This window comes from Cupressus sempervirens, chromosome 3 (genome assembly GCF_028749045.1).
Source record: "Cupressus sempervirens isolate cs-2001-9-10 chromosome 3, ASM2874904v1, whole genome shotgun sequence".
Classification (NCBI taxonomy): Eukaryota; Viridiplantae; Streptophyta; class Pinopsida; order Cupressales; family Cupressaceae; genus Cupressus; species Cupressus sempervirens.
This window is the reverse complement of record NC_143120.1, coordinates 552,777,832-552,800,345: the sequence shown is the minus strand read 5'-3', so window position 1 is coordinate 552,800,345 and position 22,514 is coordinate 552,777,832. Positions and strand designations below refer to the sequence as shown.

At 35.3% G+C, this 22,514-nt stretch overlaps 1 protein-coding gene across 7 annotated transcripts in view; it reads left to right on the top strand.

The window, feature by feature from the left end:
• HDA14 (histone deacetylase 14) overlaps positions 1 to 22,514 on the top strand; it is a 257,848-nt gene that overhangs the window by 11,989 nt on the left and 223,345 nt on the right. The gene's annotated exons all lie outside the window — the stretch shown is intronic.

The following is a 22,514-nucleotide window of genomic DNA, read 5'->3' as shown; positions in this document are numbered from 1 at the left end:
CTATAATTCTAAAAAGGCAGTAAAACTTTTGAATAGCAGAATTAAATTCTTGGGAGTATTGAATATTTGAAGACTGGAATTTAATGGTATATATTCCCTCAGGCTATCTCAATAGGAGGGTATAGAAGAAAAGGATTAATAATGGCCAAAGAAAATTAATGAGGTTGATTGCTTCAAATATTTTTATTTTCAAAGCATGTTTTTGAGGCATGATAATAATTTGGCCAAAGACTTATAAATCACGATATAGGGGGTCTTTCCTGGAATCATGAAGGACTTCATTAGAAAATTGAATGTGTGAGTTTTGGGTTTCTAAACAACACTAAGAAGAAACAGTTCTTGGAAATATAGACAGACTGGACATAAAAATTGAACTGGAATCAGATAGAATTCTTCGAGGATGTATATTGTCTAGGGTATGGAAAGAAGCATCCTTGGTAGTCGAAACAATGATGTGGAGAATCTTGAATTGCATTTGGTAAGGTTCTTGTGCGGTTACTGACAAAAGGAAGGGGGTTCTTTGTAATTGAAAACGTAGTTTTCAAACTAGGAGTGAAGAGTATCATGTATTACTTTAAATCTCAAACCACGACACATAATTAGGAGGAGCTCAGGTGGTTTCCACATGCCTAAGAGGATTTCAAACATTAGCATAATTGGTAGTGTGAGTGTGTCGGAATTATAAGTCACTGCAACTAGTAAAAGTGCCATTAAGGAGTAAACATGACGTTAATTTTTGGCTTCTAAATGGGTGTTGTGAATGAATCCAAAGACTAGATGGGAAGTTTCTAATGGAAGGGAATTTTCTTTGATGATATTGGATGAATGAACAATGTCTAGTAAGAAATAGAATGCGTCTGACATACATCTGAAGAAGCGTTACATATGGTGATAACAAACCTGTGTGGGAAGATGCTATAGCCATGGAATCAATAGCCAAGTAGTTTTTTGAGTTACGACATACGAACCATCAATAAATACCATTCTCTATTTTTCTTTGGTGATGACATATTAGCTGCCATTTCGCTGTTCTCATATGAATTTTTAGAGGCAAAACATTGCCGTACTTAGATGCAAACTATTTAATAATCGTATTTCCATAAAATTCCAACATACGTGGCTATCTCTGGAAGCAATTGTCAATAGTGTGTGTAATGACAAGGAGGGGAGTTGTTGAGACAAGGAGGGGAGTTGTTGAAGTTCATGGGGAGTTTGTTGGAGGCAGCGCAGAGTTAATATTACAACTCACTAGTGACCAAGAATTTGGTCGAATATGGGAATATCTAGACCTTTGTTGTTTCTCAACTGAGAGTAATAATATACTCTTGGCACCACGTGAGCTACTTCAGATTTGTCTACGAAAGGTGTCAATACTATCTTTCATAAATTTATCGTGGTTGCGTGAATAATCTTTGGAGCAGTTAGCCGCATGGAACTGTTGTCACAACGATTTTGAAGACAATAGCATGGTTTCCGCAATGGACTGATATAGACCGGTGATCGACTATTAAAGTTCTTGCTACAATCCTTTGATATTTGTAGTGAGAGTAAACAAGTCCGTTCGGTGCCAATACATACCGGTGAAGCAATTAGGGAATTCTGAGTCTGCTTTGATTGTGTATTTGGATGGTAACGAGAGGAATGATGGAACTCGCTCGCTTCACAACATAGCTTTCTCGCATTGGTGAAAATAATAATTTGTTGCATTGATTGGAACTGCATCATGATTCATAACTCTTGGAATAGAGTTGCCTGTGTAGTAGATTGTGTATACGAATGAAGAGTTTCTTTTCAGCCTGCAAATTGACTGTTATCAAGGATCAGGATTAAATATCTACGGTTGTTGAAGAAACAATTGCCAAAGTCCTGTGCGCTTGAAGACTGCGTTATTCACCATTGAGTGGGGTCTCGATTATAAATTTTGGGGGACATTTAATTAGTGGCACCAAAAATTTGGTGGAAGCTCTTAATACTCTAAAAAAACTGAAGATTAATAATCCTCTAGTTTAGACGTCACTTGCCAACAATTATTCATTGCCGCCTTTTTAGATCTTCGAAGGATCATTTTGTGTGTAGGAGGCATTGACAGAGGCTATTTTAAAGTGGGAGTGTCGAGGATAACAGTAGTGAAAAGACCAACTCTACTATCACAGTAGTTAAGTTGTTTGGAATTGGCTCACTTAGTGAGTGTTCGAAGCCAGAGAATCTCCTTGTTGCAGCAGTTGTGAACTGTCCCAGGTGTTCTGGAGCAAAGTCGAAGCTGGAAAGGATTTTTAATAAATTCAGAAGTGTTTTCTTTACATCTGAAAAACTGTAGACATTATGTGTATTGAGGATTGAATAATGCAAGCCTAGGTGAGGAGCAGAGTTTCAGTTTCTGGAATCTTCAATATTTCCTAATACAATTAATCAGTGTGAGCAAGAGCAGTTCTCGTCATTCTGTAGAGTTGAGAAGTCAACCATTTTTTAGATTGCTTTAATAGAGAATTCAGGGAGTCAAGTTCAGATGTCTCCAGGTAATTACTAAGAATAGCTCTGTGTTCTGTCTACCATTGAAGGAAATTTCGTATTGCAGACTTGACAATGTGGATTCTGAACTTTAATTGAAAAGAAAAAGCATTGAAGATACTAGCAGATGTGATTATTAAATTTTTATTCACCAATTCTAAGACTGCAAATTAGAAATTGTTCATTGCACAAGAAAGTGCTGCAAGGACTAAACAGGACAGAAGTAGTAGTGTTAGCCAAAATTGCAAAATTTTTCTTGCATCAGTTTCTGTGTGTTTAAATCAGATCAAGGCCACGGGCAACGAAGTTCAATAACCACACAGAAGACATCATGAATAAGAAGAGAGTTTGAGTTGGAGAATTGAATTTGCAGTCATAAACAGGGGATCCCACAGAATTCAGTTAACAGGAGCAAAAATGAGGTGAGGTACCATGGAAAATCTGAAACATGAAGTTATTCAAAAGAATTCAATGAAACTTTTAACCATGAGCAGCTAAGGGATTTGCAGAAGGAAGAGGCAGTAGGAAATAGGTTGTACATCATGTGATGGCAGTTAAAGATCAAGAACTTAGTGTATGATCTTCTATCACATTTGGGACAGTTGGACCTTTGTCTATTGAAGGTGGATCAGTCTGATTGGAGACTCCTAAATTGGGCCTTGCAACCGTCAATGATTGCCTTATTCAAACACATATTAATGGAGCACCCTCATGAGGATGTAAGACTTCTAGTTGCCTCTTGCTTTAGTGAAATTGTCAGAATTATTGCTCCAATTACGCCATATAATGATGGCATCTTGAAGAAGGTCATGCAATTGATTGTGAACAGATTAAAAGGACTGTATGATGTCAAACATCCCACCTTTGTTAAGAGGGTGAAAATTTCGGAACTTATGGCAAAAACGAGATTTTATATTGTTATGTTGGATCTTGGTTATGAGTAAATGATTCTTCAATTGTTTCAATGTCTTTTGAGAGAATTTAGGAAACGCCATCCAAACAATGTGAGATCTTGCACTAAATCAATCATGTCATTAATATTAGATGAGGATGATGACAAATGCAAACTACTACAATCCAATTTGTTGGCTATATGGAGGAGGGAAAATAAGGTCTTACACATAGCTTACAAGGTTGTGGAGTAATTGATTGAACATAAGCTTGACAAGTTCAAGGAATACATGACTGAAAATGAGCTAAGATCAGCAGGCATACAAGCTGTGGGATCTTCAAACTTGAACAGGAATCAAATGAGGAAAGAGCCCCTTTGTTTTAATTGCAAGCGAGCTTGGTCTCTTGGTCACTCTTGTGAAGAGAATAAGGAAGACGAGTCAGCTCAAAAGGTGCAGATCAGTGTGAGTTAGTTGATGATTTGTTGGTCCAGTTTCAACATGATGAAGATTATGAGAGGGAACCTACTATGGATGATGGTAAGATTGGTGCTAGCATCTTATTTGGTGAATTGGAGGTTTTAATTGACAAACATTATGGTAATCATAAGACTGAAACTGAGTCTCTCCATGAGGATGAATTATGTGGAGACAATGAGGTAATACTTGAGGAGACAATACACTTGGAGATGACGGGAAATCATGAAGTTCATGCAGCTGAAAAAGAAGATGAATCTAGCAAGCAAGAACTAGAGCAAGATGATGTTACTATAGGAGCTCATTTGAAGGACCAATCAGAAATTTCATTTCTAAATGATGATGTTGTAGCATACAATTCGGAGGATAAGCTGAAAGTATCAAATGATATGATCATCGCAGCCTTAGTGCATTTTGTTAACACCCATAAAAACAATGAAGAAACCATGTGGGAAGTTAGAGGTTATGAAAAAGAGAAGGAAATAATGGATAGAATAAACAGTGCATTCCTTTACACTCTTAAGAGGACATTGGAAATAATGAAATCAGACTACTTGAAGTTACTCAAAGACAAGGGATATGGCAATCAAACATGCTGAAGATAAAGAGAAGGAGATAGATGAGTTATATCTCCAACTAAATATGACACAATACTCATTACATCAGGCTGAAAACCAAATTTCTACAACAGATACTTGCATAGATGATGGACATGATCATAGAACAAAGGATCTCATACACATTGTAGAAGGGATCAGTACCCTTGGTGAGGATGAAGGTGAACTTGTATTCTCACTTCACCCTATCTATACGAGGTTCATTATGTTGATGAAGAAGACCTTAAGTACCAACAAGAAATGAACAATGAGAATTTTGATTTTTATGACAACATTTATATATCTACGCAATGCCATGTGGATAGGGATGAAACAAGTGAAAATAATTTAGAGACTTCATCTAATGGTGGTCATTTCATTGATGGAGGTGTTGATTTGAATGATGATACTCATGGAGATGTTGAAAATTCAGAATTGTCCTTAATGTATACTAATAGTTCCTATCGATTATCGAGAGACATATCACCAAGTCTTCATGAGATGGCTGCTATTTATCTGTTACCTGGTGATTTTATCTCAATGCATACTCCAACTATCAGTAGTTTCTACGATTGGTCTGCTGTTATATTTTCAGATTTGACTCAACTTTTGTAAATTAGTGAGTTGCAGTTTGATTTTCTCTTGAGGCGCATATCTCATGAGATGGTTTCTATTCCTGTTTCATATAATAGCAACAGTTCATGGGGGACTTATGAGTTGGACTTCCTACATATTGGAGATGTTTTCAGTTTTGGAGGGGTGATATGTTTGTTCAATTGGCTGATTTAGGATGATGACAGGTTGATAGACACCTATTTCTACTCCTAGGATCAAGTTGATAGTTTGGTTTGGGATCTAGTGTTAATTGGATGTATGTTTTGCATTTCATGGATCATGATGTAATGCTACAGAGTTGGAGATTTATAATCAGAGTTGTGCAATCTATTGTCACAGGAGAGATTCATTTATTGACATGGAATCTAGGGACCATAGTGATAGACGGGTTGCATTCTCAATTTTGGAATCACAACATGGCTCTTGACTTCAGAATTATCAGTGTGGGCCACCGAGATGCTAGCAGATGGATATGGAATCCTGGTATTGTTTATGGACTCATGATTGCTTGAGGGCAAGCAATCTTGAGGAGGGAGGACTGTAATGTCCCCTTTTTGGGACATTAAGAAATTAAGGACATGTTCATGTAATATCAAGTTGACATATGCGAACATAATATAAATAATTAAAAAGGGGTCATTTTAATATTATAAAGTGGGCTAAAGTGCTAAAAGGGGAATAAGATGAAAAGACAAAAGGTAGCTGAAGAGTTACTGTTGAGCATTCAAAGAGGGAGTTTCATTCCTTTTCAGCTAGGCTTGGATTTGAGATTTATTTTCCGGTTTCTCTTTGGAGAACTTTGGGAAGCAGCTAGCTTTTTCTTGTTGAGGATCTTGAGGATGGAAACCTTCAGGCTCTTCTTGGGTGGATTGGACATAGCCCCAATTCATCTTTGCGGTGGATTCACATCAGAATTCATATTGGGCTTTCAGGTGCATTTTATTGTTTATTTCCAATTTGACTATATTTAAGATTGGACTTGATTGTTATTGTATTGCTGATGTATAATGCAATAACGAGTTTCAGAGTTCAGTGAGCATTTCTTGGATTTTTATTGGTTTATTGCTGGTTTATTTTCATAAGATATATGTTTATATTCTGAAAATTGTTTGAGGAAAAAATTGGGTATAATATCCGACTAGGATATTATAGCCAACATAGACTTACTAAAAATAGCAAGTATGCCATAGAGAATCTCAAGAGTCCAAGACATACTACCAACTCATGAGGGTCACCATAGTGATCTGCCTTAGGCTAATTACAGGAGCTTGCTAAAAATGGGGACATTATAGATTCTTTTCTTTCTTGTTTGCTCATGTTGTGTGACTTCTAAATCACTCATTAATGTTTCACACTTAGAACATCTAAACATAGTATCACCGTAATCAATCTCTAGCAACAAATAACACCTAGTGGCTAGCCTTATATACATGCCTTTAGGAATTGGAAAATCCAGATCTCTTTGAGCATTAGTCCTAGCATACATTGTTTTTACCATTTTAGAATATTACCATCTATTTCCTAAACATCACCCACCAATCCTGCAATCTTCCTTAGACAATCTTTTTTTTTTAATATTCTGAAGGAAAATGCATCAACATATCCATACATTTTCTATAGGGAGAATGGAAGGGGCGCTAGAGAAACCAATCTATGGAGCTATTGTTCTCTTTCAATTTTTCTCTTTCAAGATTTGAAAATTGACAACTCTCTTTTGCAAACATTCTTTGAATCTCTACTAAAAGTAGAAACAACACAAAATGTCCTTTAGGAAGAGTATGTTTCCATCTCCATTTTCCATTCCCATTGCTCCCATTCCAAAATCTTTTCCTCTTGATAGCCATTTATCCTTAGTTACTGATTCGTGAAATGAATCCAATTCGGGCACATGAATTGGATCCGTGGATTCATAATTTTATTTTCCAATTATGATTTGTGTATATATATATATATATATATATATATATATGCATTATGTATACTAAAAAATAAGAGGAATATACATAATTCTAAAACTAAATCATTTCATAGATCTAATACTAAAACTAAAACATAATTCTATGGATCAAACCCATTATGATGATAACAAAATAATCGAAAAAAAATTCGAAAAAAAATGGAAGAATCTGAACGAATCTAGCCACGGATCTTGATCCAGATTGGCTCCGAATCCGGATCCGGCCTCTAGGGCATGAATTCGGTAACTAAGCATTTATTTTAACACAAGCCTATTATTTCTCTTCATCTAAAGGCGTTAGCATTCTGCATTAACTTTAAAGGATCCATTAATACTTTAGGGATCATAGAATCTACATTTACAATATTGAGCTAATAGATCCCTAGACTATATCCTAAAGCTGTCTTGTTTTCTCCAATTGTTTTTTGCCAGATGGGAGTTTTATCTTTTGTCTATGTCTCACCTTTTTCTCTAGAAGCAATCCCTTCAAAATTTCCAGTAATTAGTTACAATCAAGATTGGCCTTCCTCTTTTATCCTCTAAAACAATCTTGGTGATTGGAATCTGAATAAAACCAGGTCTTTTGCTGAAAATATAATTTTCAAAGAACCAAAACCTTGAGGGATACTTGGAGATTTGCAAATCTAGTGCTTGGCACCCTACCAACCTAGCACTTTTTGAAAAGGAAATCTCGGCATAGAACTCTAGCACAACCTTCTCCCAATGAAAATTCAAGCTATGAATCCTAGGTGCTCCTTGTGTTTGATGATTATTTGATATTAAATCAAATGTGCCTATTGAAATTTGTGAAGTCTTTTGAAGTGTTGACCTTTGACCTGCTCAAAACCTTAACACTGGCGGGACTATGCCTGTAATCTTGCAAAAGGATTTTATGACATACAAGAAATTCATCCCCACTCTTGGAAAAATGGGAAAACCTGAGTGAAATTTTAGATGCAATAAGAGGCACATTGACAAATTGTGTTCCTTAGGGAATGAATTGTTGGAGATATAGCTTTGGAAGATATCTTTCTCCCATTTGAAATATATAAATAATTTATTTTATATTAAAATCATTGAAGTTTCCTCAATTTGAAGGGACAAGACATTGAAGAGTTAAGTGTCAAGATAATGAAGGGTCTTCACTTTGTAATGGCAAGACAATGAAGGGTCAATGCAATTGTTTATATTCTTCAAGAAGGAATTCACTAATATAGATCAACATTCTTTGTTGAGTGATTGTATCAAAGGGGTGTTTCATTTATTGCCTATAGATCATAGGGATTATGATCATTGCTTTAGTTTTGGCCTATTTTTGGGCATATTGTAAATCTGTTTATTGTTCTTTGATTAATAAAAAGATTCTTGTGTGACTAGGTTTTTCCTCTCAAGTGGGAGGCTTTTTCCTAGGACATATTACTTTCTTGAGTTCATTATTTTTGTTTGCTGTTTATCTTATTTCTAATCATAAAAACTAACATGGTATCAAAGCCAAGTTTAAGTGAAGTAGAATAAAAATTGAAATAGGGCTGGATTTGAATTCTAAGTTTTTATGCCGTGAGAAATTCACTCCTACTCTTCGAAAATGGGAAAACTTTAGTGAAATTGTGAAGCAATAAGAGGTACATTGAAAAATTATGGCCCTTGGGGAATGAATTGTTGGAGATATCGCTTCAGTAGATATCTTTCTATCAATCTGAAATATATAAATAATCTATTATTAATTAAAGTCATCGAAGTGTGCTCAATTTGAAGGGACAAGGCATTAAAGAGTCAAGAGTCAAGAGTCAAGCAACGAAGGGTCAAGACAACAGAGTGCCTTCAATTTTTAATGACAAGACAATGAAGGGTCAAGCCAATGTTTTATATTTTTCAAGAAGGAATTCATTGATATAGATCGGTATTCTTTGTTAAGTGATTGTATCGAAGGGGTCATTACAGTTTTTGTCTATAGATCATATGGATGATGACCATTGCTTTAGTTTTGGCCTATTTTTGGGCATATTGTAAATCTGTTTGCTCTTTCATTAATAAAATGATTTTTGTGTGGCTGAGTTTTCTTCCCTCAAGTTGGAGGGTTTTCCCAAGATAAATTGCCGTTTCTTGAGTTCATTATTTTTGTTTGCTGTTTATCTTATTTCTGATCATAAAAACCAATATGGTATCAGAGCAAAGTTCAAGTGCAAGCAAAATAGAAACTGAAATAGGACGAGTTTTGAATTTTGAGTTTTTCACGTGTTTAAATTTGTGACTTTGCATAAGGAGATTTTTGGTATATTACATATGATTGGCATTGGATATTAGATTGAATGCATCTTTTAGAGGATTGGCAAAAATGACAAGGAGGCTGGCCACAAATAGTATTACAGTAAGGAAATTGATGTCCTTGAAGCATTGAATCTAGGATGTGATGGGAGAATGATTATGTAGTTGGACGTAAGGAGATAGGTCAAAACAAAGTAAGAAAGAGCGATAGTAAAGGGGATGAATGTGGTATACACAAACAATTGAATTGCGTGAAAGTTTCTAAGGCCTCTTTCACAATCGTCATTCTCTTAAGCATCGTGAATTTTGTTAAGGAGTGGACCACAAACCACATACTTAGGAGACAACTTTAGGAAAATGCGAGGGCTTTGAGAGTCTTTTCGAAAGCTGTATAGGGCTAGAGAAGGAGCCACACATAGCTCAACAAAGCTGCTTAGAGTTTTAAATTTAGATGCGGAGGCTTCAAAACATGACAACGAGCTTGTGGAAAATCTGCTCATAAGCAATGACATTGTGCACAAGTTTCTTGCATCGTCTCTTGTTAATCTCCTTTCTTTCTACCATTCATCTTTTGCCTTTGTAATCTTTTAAAAATGTTAGTCTCAACGTAGATTGTTCACCCCACGTTCTTAGAAACCCACTTCCTACATGTCTTTTTTTGGTGAAAAATGATCTTAGTACATTCATTAAAAATTCAGGCGAGGAGTGTGGAAGGAGTTGTGGAGCCATAGACTTTCAAATTACTAATAGAAATCACGAGAGTTTGTGGATTTGAAAATTTAGGCACTGATGGCAAAGAGCTGCTAGAAAATGGAGCTTTGTTTGAGTGACCATTGGATGAGAGAATTGTGGATGTTGAGCTTCACAAGGAGGCAATTGACTTTTATTTTTCATATGTCATGTTTGCTTTGCTTTATATAAGGGATGGATTTAAACATCTTCACTGTTAAATTCAATTGATTATTGAGGAGACAATTCCAGTGGTGCTATTGCAGTTTGTAGCGCTCTAGGAGCATATTAAGGAGTTGGTAAGGAAGAAGGCGGTTATGGCACTGCATAGGTTTCAACAAAAGTCTCCGTCTTTTGTGTCACATCTTATTCCTAGTTATCATTGAGTTGTCAGCAACCGGCTATTAGTATTAGCGGCCGAATCTAGATGTAGAGATGAATTGTTGGTTGAGGAGGCTCTTCATTTATGCCTCTGCTATTTAGAGGCACTAGTGATAGACTAGTTTGTGCACAAGATCATATGTCTCATAAAAGAAGAGAAAGGTAAGGTGGAGCCTCCTGGATTTTTTTTCTGTGAGCTTCAAGTGGCATTGAATAAATTTGCAGATAAGTCCTATTATTTAATCTTATATTATGATTACTTTGAGAGTTTATATTTTTAACTTTGGATATTTTATTCGAACATTATAGGTCCTTGGATAGATATGTGACAAGAGTATGTGAGTTTATTATTACCCACAAAATAATTAAAAGAACTATAAAAGATTGCAATTGCTTTAGGCCAATAAGTTTATGAGATTATCTACAATTGTTATTCATATTATTTGATTTGATGTTTTGCCAAAATATTCTAATGAAAGTGTTAGCATGGATGTTGATGATACTACATTGGGGGAGTATCCTGAGCATTGGAGAGTATTGACATGTTGCATTCATGACTGTGTTTGTCATTGATGTTAACATAGCATGGTTTTTGTAAAGACTGGTTGAGTAGCAGACAAAGATCTCAGTCGTACGGACAATGGTTTGATTGTCTGGTGATGCATAGTCATGGACATGTTCTACCCAGTCTTGATGACGTGTTCAAGTGTGCAGAGTCTAAGTCGAAGAAGTACAAAAGTTGTACCTAAATTACAGAGAGCAGTTCAGAGACAGAGTATTAGGAAAGTAGTTCCTGATGGTTGTTCGCTATCTTACATCTGAGATGCAGTAAGAAGATGCGCAGTCAGGTGGTGATAGAGGACAGTAAGCTGATGATGTCAGCGAGTGCGCAAGCCTTAGTATCACACATGTGAAGTTTTGTATAGACTGTGAGTCGACAACACTATTGTAATTGTAATTAATTATCTTATTATAATTAATTGGGAAAGCTTCAAGGCCGACACAAGGAATTATTTTGAAGATATGGTATAAAGGAAAGATGTTTTCCTTGTTTGTAATATGGTATGGTGATTGTTGTATGAAGTGCAAAGTGCGAAAAGGAGCAGAGTGTTTGAGGAATGTGTGTAAGCGATCCAAGGGATTATTGGATGCAAGATTTGTGATCTGGTTACAAGATCACAAGGAGTAGAGGTTTGGTTGACAAGACAAAGAAAGAGGAAGGAACAATACAATACGTTTCTATTATTCTGCAAGGAATAATACAAATATCATTTGGATAGTGGGTTCATTGGTCTTGCCCTTGAAGCTATTTGGGCAGTGGGTCCAACTATCTTCCACAATTCCTAACAGGGTTAGAATCTCCTAATAGGGATTCAAAGTTTCCTAACAGGGACTCATATGTACTGAATGTATTCATAGACTCCATATAGGGTCCATCCTCTAACAAGGAATATTTATATTAGTGTGTCATCTTGTAGGCACCATCCCTATCGGGGTTTTCCCTGTGATCAAGGGTTTCTCTAGTTAACATATCTAGTGTTATTGTGTATGAGTATCTTGTTGTGGTTTCAATTTATATTGCTTATATGGTTAAGTTTGTTTAAGGTTGATAATTGTGATAATAGTTGGATAATTGATAAACCCCCCCTCTTAGTTATATCAGTACACTATATATTCTAACAATTGGTATCAGAGCATCAGGTCTTTGAAGGATAAGCTTAACAACTTTGCGAGATCGATGGCGAATCTTTTTAGAAAGGATAGTTTTAGATTTGATGGGGTCAACTATGATAGTTGGAAGGAGAAGATGAAGACTCAACTGTTGTGCATGGGTCCGAGATATTGGATCTTGACAAAGAGTAAGAAGAAAATCGTTGAAGAAGAAAAGCTTGAAGGATGCAACGAAGAAGAGAGAGATCTATTCATGTGTAACATGAGAGCTAGAGAAGCCCTACTATTAGCTCTTCCAGAGAATGAGTACAGTCAGGTAAAGTCACTTGAAACATCTTATGAAATTTGGAAAGCATTAGAATCTACCTTTGAAGGTGATACACATGCAAAGAGAATGAGATTGTAGAATTGGATATGTGCATTTCAAGATGCTAAAATGATGGAAGATGAATCTGTAAGAAGTTATGTTGGTAGAATATCAAAAATTGTTGCAGGAATTCGGTCTCATGGTGGAACCAAGGAAGAAGATAAAGTTACATGGCAGATCTTGAAAAGTTTGACACCACCATTTAAACAAGTAGCTTAGATGATTCATTTAGTAATGCCTTGCACTAAAGATTTCACAAAGGAAATGTTACTTAGAAGATTAGAATTTGCAGAAGTAGATCTGAGATAGTTTGGAGATCTAGCAAGAGTCGAAACAACTTTCAGTGCCCTGAACATTTGACCTAATCTGACAAGGAGTCTGACAAGGAGTGCAAGCACACATGGAGATTTTAATGGTAGCAGCAGATCTAATGAAGACAAGAAGATTGAGGAACGTAGAGCCCTTCCTCTGAGAAGAGAAAAAGATGGTAAGAAAATCTTTAAATGTTGGACTTGTGATGAATTTGGTTATTATGCATCTAAATTTCCTAAAAGAGAGAAAAAGTATAAGGGAAAGTTTAAGACTAGAAGAGATAGAAATTTTTTGTATGCAAATGAGGATGAAGAATCTAATGAGAAAGGTCAAAGTGAAAGTGATGATGAATTGGGATTTGTGGCTATCAAGGAAGATGATTTTGATAGAGAAATTAGAGAAGAAAGAGCTCTAGTTTCCCAAGTGGAAAAGAAATCTGATTGGATAATTGATAGTGGTTGTTCACATCACATGACTGGTGATATGAATAAGTTTGTTAAGTTCAAAAATAATGATGGAGGTATTGTTAGAGTTGGTAACAATGCAGCCTGTCATATAAATAGGAATTGGATCCATTACTCTTGATGGTAAGGCTAACACTGATGATGTTTATTTTGTTGATAGATTGAAGCATAGCTTGTTGAGTGTTGGATAGCTAGTGGACAAAGGTTATCAGTTGCAATTCACAAAGAAGACCTGCATTATCAAAGACAAAGATGGTAAGCTAATTGGAACATGCACAAGAACCAGAGGTAATGTATTTCAGTTGAATCTTGTTGAAATGACATGTTTGGTAGCTAAAGTGGATAATAGTTGGTTGTGGCATAGAAGAATTTGTCACATAAACTTTGATAATATTGTGAAAGTTAGTAGTACATTTGCAGTCAGAGACTTGCCTAAGATTACAAAGCCTACTAATGTTGTGTGTAAAGAATGTAGTTTGGCTAAACAGAAGAAAGTATCATTTCCTAGCAAGAAGTTCACTACCACAGAGAAGCTGGAAGTCGTTCACACAGATCTGAGTGGTTCCTCTAGAACAAGAAGATTTTATGGTGAAAGGTATTTTATGATTTTTGTTGATAATTTCACTAGAATGATGTGGGTAGCTTTTCTTAAAGAGAAATTTGAAGCTTTTGAGAAGTTTAAGATATTTAAGAATAGAGTTGAGAATGAATCTAGTGTAAAGATAAAGTGTTTGAGATCAAATAGAGGAGAATTCACCTCTAGAGAGTTTAACATATTTTGTGAAGAGAATGGAATCAAAAGACAACTATCTTCACATAGAACACCTAAGCAGAAGGAATAAGTTAGTAGCAAAAGCAGCAAGAGTGATGCTGTTTGAAAATGATGTTTCTAAGACATTTTGAAGAGAAACAATCAATACAGCAGTGTACTCTTTGAGAAAAGTATAGATCAGAAAAGGTATGAGCAAGACATCTTATGAACTCTGGTTTGGTCATTCACCATCAGTTAAGTATTTCAAAATATTTGGGAGCAAATATTATATAAAGAGAGATGATGACATTGGTAAGTTCAATCCAAGAAGTGATGAAAGTATGTTTCTTGGCTATTCATTGAAAAACAAGGCATACAAATGTTTTAACTATAGAACTAAGACAATAGTTGAATGCGCAAATGTAAGGATTGGTGAAAAGTTTGGAACTAAGGAAAAGATGGTAGATTATAATTTAGATGAAGAAGAAGACAATTCTGGAATTGTTAGACATAATGCAAAAGTTTTCTTTGAGACTAACAATGATTTGTAGAATGATGTGTTAACTGTTGAGCAAAGAGGAGAACAAAGATTTGAACCTAGAGATGAGATAAGAGTTGAGATGTCAACTCCTATCCCTAACAGGAATCTGACAAAGAATCACCCTCCTAAGCAAATAATTGGAAGCAAAGACAAAGGTGTGATGACAAGAAGTAGAGATCATTTAGAATAATATAGAGATCATTTGGACAATGGGTTCATTGGTCTTTCCCTTGAAACTGTTTGGGCAGTGGGTCCAGCTGTCTTTTGCAACTCCTAATAGGGTTGGAATCTCCTAATAGGGATTCAAAGTCTCCTAACAGAGATTCGTATGTACTAAATGTGTTCATAGACTTCTAATAGGGTCCATCCTCTAACAAAGAATATTTATATTATTACATCATCTTGTGGGTACCATTCCCACCAGGGTTTTTCTTGTGATCAAGGGTTTCCCTAGTTAACATATTTGGTGTTATGTCATTTCCCCATTTTGGAGGCAATTTGATTTAATTAATTAAATTAATTAGCTTATCCAAAATAATGAATATTTTATGAGGATGACTAATTAATTATTTTAATTAAATAAATAAGTGGTATTAAGTTAATTATTTATAAAGTTATCAAATAAATAAATATTAAAAGGTAACTTTATATTTAATTAATTTAATAAAGTGACTTGAATTATAAAATATTTTATAAAGTCACTTAATAGATAAAATAAATTAATGTTCTAGAAGCTTCTGGAGAAAGTGGAGAAAAAAGAATAAATAGGCACCCCGGGCTTCATTCTAATCATCCAGTTGTTTATTTCTCTCTTGACATCAAATTGTGATTTAGTCACATAGTCTATTGTGGAGCCAAGTGGTTTCAGATAGTCAGTTGATCTTTGGGAACGAAAACTCCCTTGGATTTGCATAACTGAGGAAGTGAAATATCTTCTGAAGGGTTGCACATTTGGAGGTGATACTTCAGTCACTTTAGCTAGGGCATCATTAGGCCTAAGGCTATTTTAAAGCAGAACCGAAAAAGCAGGCCGAAAAAGCAGAACCGAAAAAGCAGTCCGAAAAAGAAGCTCTGAAAAAAGCAATCCGAAAAAAGCAGTTCGAAAAAGCGGATCCGAAAAAGCAGTTCAAAAAAGCGGATCTAAAAAAAGCAGTTTGAAAAAGCAAAACGAAAAAAGCAAATCCGAAAAAAGCAAGTGGAAAAAGCAGATCGGAAAAAAGCAAAGCAGAAGGGGCAGCATTGAAGAAAATTATTGCAGCCATCTACAATCAGGTTCTTCACTTCTCATTTGGCATATTTTCTGAGAAATGTAGGTTTTCAGCTGAGTACAAAATATAGCTTCAGCACTTCACTATTTTACATTGTACTTGTCTTTGTTTTCCATTTGGCATTATTGGTATCAAAGGAAGGCTAGGATTTTGCAATTGAAAGAGCGTTGTAATTTTTAGACTATCTATATTGCAACCCTAGAGTTGATGATCAGCTTATTAGTTTGCATTCCAATTGTTTGACAAAATATAAATTGGCTGTAAGTTCTCTTTTTGGCATAAATAATGTTATAATTTTGCATACTAAGTGTTTATATTAATGACACTTGGTTGTAAGTGCATTAATGCCATCTTAGGTTGCACCCAAAGTATTTGTCATAATTACTAGTTGCTGTAGCTGCATATTGCAAGTAGTTAAGTCACATATTTGTATTGAATATTGTCAAAATTAGTTGCACATTCATGTTAGGTCATTGTTTAGACAATTTGGAGTCTTTTTTGTACTTTGATGCAAATCGAAACAAGAGTCATTGCAGCAATCTAAAAAGTTATATCAGTCATATGACCCCTTGTATACAAAGTGTTTGACAAAATTCTTCGAGCCTTCAATCAGCATTTTAAGGTCAGAATTGAGCAGGACTATTACAGTGGTATCAGAGCTTGTTTGCAAAGTGTTTGACGAAATGTCAAACAATTGAAGTATAAAGATTTTTTTGGTGTTTGAAGAAGTTATAACCTGTTGGGGTTATTACAGTGGTATCAGAGCTTGCTTGCAAAGTGTTTGGCGAAATGTCAAACCACTAAAGTATAAAGATTTTTGGTGTTTGACGAAGTTATAACCTGTTGGGGTTATTACATGTTATTGTGTATGATTATCTTCTTGTGGTTTCAGTTTATATTGCTCATATGGTTAAGTTTGTTTAAGGTTGATAATTGTGATAATAATTGGATAACTGATTCACCCTCCCCCCCAGTTATATTAGTGGACTATATATTCTAACAAGAAGTTGTCTTCTATTATTAGGTTTCATGTTTTCATTGGAAATTAATGTGTGCAAAGATACCACAATGGTATAATTCTAGACTTGTTGAGCCGACATTATTAAGGAAACCTTGACATAATCAAGAGAGTCATCACATTGGGCATTTGTGTTGTGTTTACTATTGTATCAATTGCTATAGATAAAAGCTAGGTCTCATTATCAGAGACACTGAATATTCTCTTGCTTGAGTTTTGAGCAAGAATTTACACACAATGGATTTGTATCTAGATGTGACTGCAATACATGAGTTCTTTCATTGCATTGGGCAAAGCATGTCTAGTATATTGCCTAGTTTGAGTGTGCAAATACTGTGTAGGGAGTCTTCATCGGGTTAGAGATTCAGAGGGAGGTTGAGCGACAGATGGAGATTGTGATTAATTACATATAGGGAGAGCTTGGTGAGCTGAAGGAGGACTTTTGTAGGTTCAAGAAGATTCAAAAGGAGCTTGAGCAGTAGAGCAAGAGTGCGAAGTCCTTTGCAAAGGATCACCAAGCTCATGAAGTAGCGTGGCTTGGAAAGTTGCTTGTTTGGTCAAACATTGGAGCCAACTATAGTTCATTCATTTATTGTGATAATGAAAGCTGTGAGAATGTTGCCCTGTTGAGAGGGAGTCTCAACGTTAGTTGCTCTTAGTATGTGCTAAAATGCATATTTCTCTCTCACACAGAAATATGAGGTAAAATCCTTTGTAATGTATATTTCTCTGTAATAGAGAAATATGAGGTGAAAGCCCCTATAATGTATATTTCTCTTTAAGAGAGAAATATGAGGTGAAAGCCCTTGTAGTGTATACTTCCCAATGAGAGAGAAATATGAGGTGAAATCTCTTGTAATTCATATTTCTTTGAGATGGAGAAATATGAGGTAAAAACCCTTTAGAGATGTTACTTTTCCACACATTTGAGTAGTCATGGCGGATGTCATGTTGAGAGATTCCATGACGACATCATGTTGAGTGATTCCTTGATGGGCACTTGTGCATATGCTTCTTTCCACACATGGGAGTAGACATGGTGGATGTCATTTTGAGAGATTCCATGGTGAGATCACATTGAGTGATTCTGTGATGTGAGCTTGCATATCTGTTTCCTTCCACACATGTGAGCAGCCATGGGGGACGTCGTTTTGAGTGATTTGATAATGTTATTGTTACTTAATTTTAACACATGTTAAAATTCAGTTCTAAACAATGATCAAATGAAAGTAAGTACACATTTTTTATTTTATTCAACTGATGTTTTAACTACTAAATCATATTTCATTCAGAACGAAAGAATAGAGAAAAATGTCCTTGTATTATTCATCATGATAGATACAATTGGTATTTACGAAAAATGAAATGAAATTAATGCTGAAAGTAAATCTTCTCACACAATTGACCGTGAGAGTGGCCCCTAGTTTGCTGATAGCTACCTTAATTCTATGCAAGTAAATAACATTAAATGAGTAGCATAGAATAAGAGCCCGTAGGGCACTAGTCATTGCTTCTAATGACAAGTCGTATTGCATTGCTCCAATCCCACTGGTCTTTGAGTCCTGCGTGAATAGAAAAAGTGTTAGATCCAATGGATCTAAGCAATGTCGGAAACACCTTACCTCATGTGCAAATATTCTATGCTACTGTCATGACATGTACTTGCATAAAACATAAACATTACCAGCAATAAAGGCAAACCATCATATCAAATGTTTTATTACTAACATGTTTGTGTCTTGTGTAGCATTCTATCTCTAATAGGTACGCGGATATAACTGTAGGCTCCCACGAGGGTTATTGAGCCCAATGTACCGTTTAGAGACAAGACTAATATAGCTGATTTAGAATAGCATAATAGAACTGTTAAAGGGACACATATATTTATGAAACTTTTTACTTCTACAACAGATATGCTTCAACAAGTTCAGTTCCAGAAAAGTAAACATTAAAGGGACAAGTCATTATAGCTTGAAACCTTTTGTTTTAAAATATATTAGAGAAGAAGAGCTACAACAAAAGCTTCAAAGTAAAACATGATTTTCAGAATCATCAGGTTGGAATGCTATAGTTACAAAACAAGAAGATATAATAAATGCACGTTACAAAATCTTCAACATGTTGCAACAGAAACAAGTGAACAAGAAGGTGGAATGCATGATAATCATACAAAGGTTTTATGACAGCAAGCTGATCTCTTATCATGCATAAAGGGACAATGAGTGCTATGACTAGAATACACCTGTAAATTTGTTACGAGCAAGGTCAAAGATGTATACAAAACAAAACAAAGCTGTTGATGAAACAAGTACAATTACAAACAAGAAGATCTAACAATTGCAACCTACATAATTGTAAAAGTGTTGCACAGGAACAGAGAGAGACTTCAGCATGAAAAGAGGAAATAAAAAGGATTCAGAAGCTACAGGAAGATCAGAGAGATGTAAAATCAAGCAAGAACAGGATGAGAAATGGCATTTCAACACCAAAAAGTGAGAAGCATGATAATTACAAACAGAAATGGAATGCAAATTTAGTAATTTAGCTGTTATAAAGTGCAAATATGCTGGAAGAAGCTTTCAAAGATATACAAGCAACCTTCATGGTTCTACAAGCAAAAGAAGCAATAACTGAAGAATTCAGATTCAGTTGCAACAAGTAAGATACCAATATGCATCTTTTGAAAGAGGAATCTTATGGTGAAAACATGCTTACAAGTTAGCTCATTCATAGCTACAGTTTCACAGTCTCAAAAGGGGACGTTACAACATAACAAGAGTACCATCATTTTTAGAAGCCTTTCACAGTCTCAAAAGGGGACGTTACAACATAACAAGAGTACCATCATTTTTAGAAGCCTTAAAATAACAGGGGTGAAGTATCTACTACACTGACAAAAGTGCAAAGCATCTTCAGTTTGGATAAAGAGAGAGCAATATCTTTTCAGGATTGATTTTCCAGATTTTATATTAGAAGGTTGCAGCATGTGTAAAGAAGATCCAAAGACAGAACAACAATAACATCGAGAAGTTTCAAAAAAATATTCATCAAAGAAGACATGAAGTTGATTCAGTAAGGGTCAATAGATTTCAAAGCTGGAAATTTTTCAGATAATACATGATTTCAAGCATGGAGAAGAGGACCACACAAGGAAAACCCACTTCAGATTTTTAGTCCGATAAGTAAAAAAGCCTTCATGGCAGAAAGCTTCTAGTTATAAATACTATGAAGATCTACATGCTCATCACAGTGACGACCATGTTTATAGTCAAACCCAGATACATGGAAGATATATCAGAAAAGAAATAAGATCTTTTACATGAAACCCTCAAATGCAAACCCTCAGATTTATAGCTCCTAAATTTCTGATATAAAAGTAAACAAATTGGTACTTAGGCACCATGAAGAAGGTTTTATCTTCAATAAGTAACAAGAAAAGAAATGTGTTTTGAGAGACGTTTCAAGTTCAGCAAATGAGATAACTTATTGATCACAATGCATAAAACCTTAGTCATGGCATTAAAAACTCCAGATCCAAAGCCAAATGCAGAAAACCAAGCGCAAGATGCTTCAACAAAACCTCAAGAGAAAGGCCCAGTCATAGGACAAAAAAAGAAAGAGTCATGGCATGAGTCCAAGAGTGGCTTCAGTCTATCAAGGAAAAACCCCAGTCGTGTGCATCAAATGAAACCCCAACTGACACAATAGCAACCATCAATTGCTATAGTAAGAGCTAGAAAGACAAAGTGAATAAACTCCAGGCCGAGACGGCAAGAAGCAGAGAAAGAGCCAAATAAACTGCAACAAACAAGGCAACATGTTCCAGATTTCTACGCCAAACATTAGAGAAGAAGGCCATTCAATTAGAAGCAAAAATTCAAATTGCAGCTGTAGGTGAAGAAATCACCAGACTCCAACAAAGTAACAACTTCTAGCAAAAGGAACTCATTCGTGCTGTGAAAAAGAGTAGATCAACATGCAAAGTGATCAAGAAAAGCATGGAGTTCCCCAGAACGACCGCTAGGGTTTCTTCAAATCCTATTCTTCTTCTCCATATTCATCTACGCAAAGGGAAAAAGATGAAATGAAATATTATGTTTTGCCTTTTGTTTTTGGCGTGGGTTTAAAAAAAAAGTTCCATAAAATTTTGGGTTCGCCCATGTTAAGGGAGATTGTTATGTATTTCACGTGGTTATGACTTTATTCTTTAAAGTTATAGACTTATTATCTATTTGACCTACGAGCTCAAACAGAAAAGCCATACTGCTGAAAATTATTTATTATCAAACACTTGGTATTTCATGCCTATAAATTACATTTTATGACGAAAAGTATCACAAAGAGAAAATGTAAAACAAGTACCATAAACTTTTTTTGAAAATGTAATTTTATTCATTAAATGTACATCATGTTCCACACAGGTCGTGAAACTGACCAATAAAGAAAAAATAAATCAAAACCTGATTTTGCACATAAATACAAATGCAAAATGAAAGAACATGAAAGCAAAGGGGTTCATAGGTGCCAGCCATTGCCTGGAATGACTGGCCTGTTGCTGGTTGTCCACGTGCTTGCTTCTGCTGTCTTGCCTTTCCATGCTCCCGCTCCAAGTCCTGCAAGTGCAAAAAATGAGTTAGATCAAAATGATCTAAGCAATGGCCAACAAACTCACCCTCTTGCCCCGCATATGGATTTACATCCAAAATCCTAAGATCCTGATTTATTTTTCTAACATGTTTGTTTCCTGTGCAGCATCCAATCTCTTATAAGTACGCGGATATCACCGTAGGCTCGTTATTGAGCCTGGTTTGCTTATAAGAGGAAGGATCATTGGAGCTGATAAAAGTACAATAAGAGTATTAAAGGGATATATTCAGTTATGAAACCTTTTATTCTTACAACAGTGAAAGCTTCAACAATGTTTTATATCAGTCATAGAAAGAATGAGCACAATATTAAAGGGACATGTATTTGTTATATATGTAACCTTTTATTGTCAGATTGCAAATCACAAAGGAAAAGTATCTTCTAAATGTTTAAGGGACATATTTACATCAATTCGAAACTTTATAGTTAGCTATAGTATCTCTCTATCAAACAGTTACAAAGTCCATCTTAGATGAAATTAGCATGAAAAGGAGAGTACATCCATAGTAGCAAACAAAGAAGTAATGAAAAGCAGTGCATTCTTTAAAGCTACCAGTATACAAGCATCTCGAGAAAAGCAAAGGAATTAGATTTGATAAAGTTTCATCTATCACACTCCTATGCAAGTGAAGAAAAGTTATAGTATAATCCTAGGACTGTATGATGATTAGCTATAGGAGTAGATTTTAGCAATGAAATTTCAAGGAAAACAGTAAAAGTGCGCCCTGTAATCGAGTCCAACAAAGTGATAATTGAAATGAGATAACCCAAATGCGAAAATCAATACATTGATGCTTGTAAGTGCAAAAGAGGGGTTGCAACAGTCATACCATTTGGAATTGCTAGTGTATGATTATAAAACAAGCAATGAATGATAAAAATAAATAAATTCCTTGACCAACATCATTGGAAGGGTCGAGATGGGAATAGGCCACTGATAGTTGTGGAAATTTTTAGCATGAAAGAGACTGCATTTTGTTATACCCAGAAAATAGAAATGCAAAAAGAGGGAAGATGACTCCATTTCAGCAGAGAAAGACAATACTTAGAAAGTCCA